General features: G+C 31.8%; 1 non-coding gene across 1 annotated transcript; it reads left to right on the forward strand.

Annotated features, from left to right (window-relative positions):
* The first annotated feature begins 261 nt into the window (after window positions 1–261).
* On the forward strand, window positions 262–334 carry Trnar-gcg. Its single transcript has one exon. It is a non-coding gene; the product is annotated as a tRNA-Arg (tRNA).
* The last annotated feature ends 4,666 nt before the right edge of the window (window positions 335–5,000 follow it).

Genomic DNA, 5,000 nt, shown 5'->3' on the forward strand with positions numbered 1-5,000 from the left:
AGTTGCATGGTGAATAGCGGTTGCAGAAACAATGGAATGCTCCGTATTTTTTTACTTTAAGTTGGCATTCGTTTATCAAAATAATTACATATATACATGACATATACACACACACACACACATTCACCCCCTCCTCCCCACTCCCACACACAAACACCACGCAGACACGCACGCGCAGACACACACATCCCCCCCCCCCCCCACCCACACACACACAGACTCCTCAATTCAAATGGAAAATTCGCTCACAATTCTGGCACTGCCGCGGTAGCCCAGTGGTTAGAGCACTGGGCTGCGACGCTCGTGGTCCCGGGATCGAATCCCGGCCGCGGCAGTAAATTGCAACATGCCGGCGCTCCAACTGTGGTTCAAACCCGATCTCCTGGTCTGAAAAGCGACACAAGGTCAAGAGGATGTTAAGCGCAGGCGCCGTTGGTGTGCCACGCCCACCCGCAGTCTCACGATAAGAGGTCCCTATAATGGTCAAATCACAGAGGTGGGCTTCCGCTGGTCGACTTCGAACTGACCCGTGCGAGTGCCGGGCACGCTAGGTTGCTTTTTCAGTGTGAATCATACACACAATGTAATGTGCATTTTACACGCAGTATTTATATGTATTATATATATATATATATATATATATATATATATATATATATATATATATATATATATATATATACATATATATATATGTTATTATTTTATTTTTATTATCATCATCATTATCATTATCATTATCATTATTATTATTATCATTACAATTACTATTATTGTTTTATTGTCAACATAATTACTGATATTATTATTATCATTATCATTATCATTATTATCATCATTATCATCATTGTTATAATCACATATGTTATCATCATTATCAGTATCATCAATATTGTTATTACCATTATCATTATTGTAATTATCATTGTTACTTTTAATGCCGTTGTTATTATCCATATTATTATAATTATCATTGTTATTATTGTTGTCGTGGTTGCTGTAGGTATTGTTACCATTATTATGATTATTATCATTATTGGTATTATTATTATTATTATTATTATTATTATTATTATTATTATTATTATTATTATAATCATTATTATTATTATTATCATTAATATTATTGTTGTTGTTGTTGTTACTATTATTATCCTCATTATTATCAATATTATTTTTTCCATTATCATTATCATTATTACTGTTATTATCGTTTTCTTTATCATGACTATTATCATTATTATCATCAATACCGGTATCATTATTATTATTATCATTATCATTAATATCATCATCATTATTATCATTATTTGTATTATTATTATTATTATTATTACTATTATTATTATTATTATTAATATCTTTATTATAATCATCATCACCATTATTATTTTTACCATTATCACCATTATTTTTACCATTATTATTATCATCATTGATAGTATCATTTTTATTATTATTATTATTATCATTATTATTATTATCATTATTATTATTATTATTATTATTGTGATTATTATTATTATTATGGTTATAACTATTATCTTTATTATCATTATCATTATTATTATTATTATTATTATTGTCATTATCATTCTTATCATTCTTATTATTCTTTTTATTTGATTTACTATTATCATCTTCATTATCATTATCACTAAGATTATTATTATTATAATTTGTACATTTCTTGTAATTACCACTATCATCAGTGTTATCATTAAAATCACAAGTAATGTTATCATTATTATCACAATCAACAATATCATTATTGTTATTATTATCATAATTATTCTTCTTATTATGATTATCATTACTTTCATTACAATTATCATCATTTAAGCTTATCACAATCTAGCATTACTGTTATTATTACTTTCATAAACAACTTTCATTGCATAATCAGTTACATGACGGAAAAGCAATTGCAGAAACAATGGAATGCTTCGTATTTTTTACTTTAAGTTGGTATTCGTTTATCAAAATAATTACATATATACATACACTCAGAGTATCCATTTTGTATAGAAAAGAAATCGTTATCAGTGTTTCCTTTAATTAGTAGAATTATTTATCTTTCGTACAAAGATAATCCAGTTCTTAAGGTAAGGAAAAAAAAATATTCAAAAGGAACGGCACACTCTACGGATATCGTGCGCCAGGTTTCATTAACCCAAGCTTTTACAAAAAAATAAAATTGTGAGCTTAATCAGGATACTGAACTAGATGTTGTAATAACGGTTTGTAAAACTGTTGAAAATGAAAGCAAGAAAGACACTAATGGTAATGCTTAATACTACTATTGAGAAAAGAGGGAAAGAATTTTATATTAGAATTACAAGCTTCACGAAAATATTACAAATCGAATTGCATACAAGCATTCTATTCATCTTTCTCCCATATTTCCTTCGTTACAAATGCCATGATATCGGAAACTTAATCATACATTTATGATTTTCAATTTATCATTTAACAACAACTAAAAAAAAAAAAAAAAAAAAAAAAAAAAAAAAAAATCAAAACTTTTAGGAAAATCTTTCATTTAATTAACATGAGAATACAGCACCCACTTTAGTAAACATTAATCACATCAAGAGAATGAAAAGAAAGTCATATTCGGACGAACCTCAAAGAAAGGTAATGGGCATTTATAGAACAATAGCGGGGTCGAGTGCCTCCTTGTTTATAATGAGTCTATCATCTTGGTATAGGGGTGCCCCATGATGCGCTGAATAACACACTTTCACCTTTATGGATACAGTGTATGTTGTATTCGCCCTCCTTCTTTGTTCTTTACGAGGGAGAACAACCTCCAAGTACCAGCACGTTCCCTACGGATCCCGAGGTCTTCTGTGTAAGATCCCGGAAGGCCGCCTCTCCTTGTACGATACAAAGATGCCACATACGCTTGAAAAACCTACAGGTCTTCATCTTACCCTTTCAGTCTAAACTGGAACTTCCAGGTGCGACAACAGTGCTCCCTCCATGCAAATAATTTGGAGGGGAGACAAATTATACAAAAGCATCAACGTACAAAGAGATTCCCAGCCTCGTAGTGGTCGACAGTAGGGTATTGTTATCTCTACAGCCGCCCTTAAGGGACACCCTTTCTCTCGTCTCGCCCTCGGCCTCTTATCCCTGGGTCCCTCTATTGGTCGCAGGGGACTCGTTCATGCTTGCTTCTTGCGACTATACGCGTTTGTCTTTAGCTTACCACAAATCCATTGACGTTTTTTGATGTTTTGTTTCCTATCTGAAAAAAGAAGAAGAAAAAAAATGTTTCTGATAAAAAAGAATTGAATAAAAATTAAAAAAAAGGTTAAAGCTTCTTAGAGATGAAAAGCCATCCATGATTACGCCAAGATTTCCGAAACGAATGAGCTCGGTGTTTGAAACGAGAAATCATATCAGTGTGAAATTCCTCCGGCTGACACGAGCCTTTATCGTGTAACTTGAAATGAAGACATGAATTACGGGTCAAGACGGAATAATTAATGAGGCTCTCCAGGAAAGCGTAAAGACCAGAAGCTTAATGAATATAAACCGCCGCTATAGTTTATCACAAAGCCACGTGTCTTTCATTTATTCATCCGTTCATGCAAGCGGTTTATATTTACTTTTACAGCTATTTTACAGCTATTTTATCTTCTCATGTAATTAATCAGAATTCTATGAATTACGTATTTTAGTAAAGTGGTAAAAAATCCTGTCAAGGAATATTTCATTAGATTATTACATACATAAAAATCATCGTTGCCGAAAACGTGCGTCTCTAAATAAGCCCCCCCCCCCCCCCCCCCCCCAAAAAAAAAAAAAAGAAAAAAAAAACTCAGGAAAGAAAATGAGGCTTTTCAATTATTCTTTCCCTTTTTCTTATTCTTCTTCTAAACAACTCGAGCATCTTTTACCAGATTATCTTACCTTGTACAAACGCTAGTTTAATAACCGCTGCATAAAGACATTAATATGCAATGAAACAAAACCTTCATTTCATGTAATTTTTGCCGGCACCTTCCATTACAAATAATTAGAAATAAATGTTGCATCTAATATTAGTTTAAATCTAGGCACATTTTTGTTAATAGATATATAATTACAATTTCTTGCTCAGCTGGATTCATTAATTCATGTTATTAACATCATATACCTGTAATGATTTACTTGTATGTAAATAATGTAAAAACAATGCCTAATGTTCAAAAGCAATTATGCAAAGGGATTGGGTTTTCTCACAATTTTTTATTGACGATTCATAGAAATTATCATTGGTGTTGTTGTTGATAATACGGTAATTTGAGGATATTCATTGTTATTGTAATAATTATCATTACTGCCATTATTAGTCTTATCATTATTATCACTGGTGCTGTTGGTATTGCTGTTATTCTAGTTATCATTATTATCACTATTATTACTGCCGTTATCATCACCCCCATCATCACCATCATCATTACGATTATCAACTTCATTATAATCATTATTATCACCATCGTCATCATCATCATCATCCTGACCATTATCATCACTCTAATCACTATCATCATCATCATCATCATCATCATCATCATCATCATGACCATTATCATCACTAATCACTATCATCATCATCATCATCATCATAATCATTTACTCCTGTTACTCCCATCACTATAAATTGAGCTATAATATTATCATTCTTATCATTACCTTCTCTCACCATCATCAACAACAACAGCAACGTCACTATTATCATCATCTTCATCATCATCATCATTCTTAACTTTTATAGATTCCAGGAGGCTCTGGTGGGAATATTTATAAGTATGAAAGTTTACGGCTGATATTCCCGCATTTAAGAACACTTTTAAGGAGTTAAACTTAACGATTGAAAGAAGGAAGAGAAGATGAAGAAGACGAAGAGGTAGAAAATGAAGGAGACGAAGAAGGTGAAGATAAGGAAGACGAAGAAGAAGGTGAACGTGTACATGAACATGAGCATGAGCATGAACATGGACATGAAC

Source organism: Penaeus chinensis, chromosome 2 (assembly GCF_019202785.1).
Source record: "Penaeus chinensis breed Huanghai No. 1 chromosome 2, ASM1920278v2, whole genome shotgun sequence".
NCBI lineage: Eukaryota > Metazoa > Arthropoda > Malacostraca > Decapoda > Penaeidae > Penaeus > Penaeus chinensis.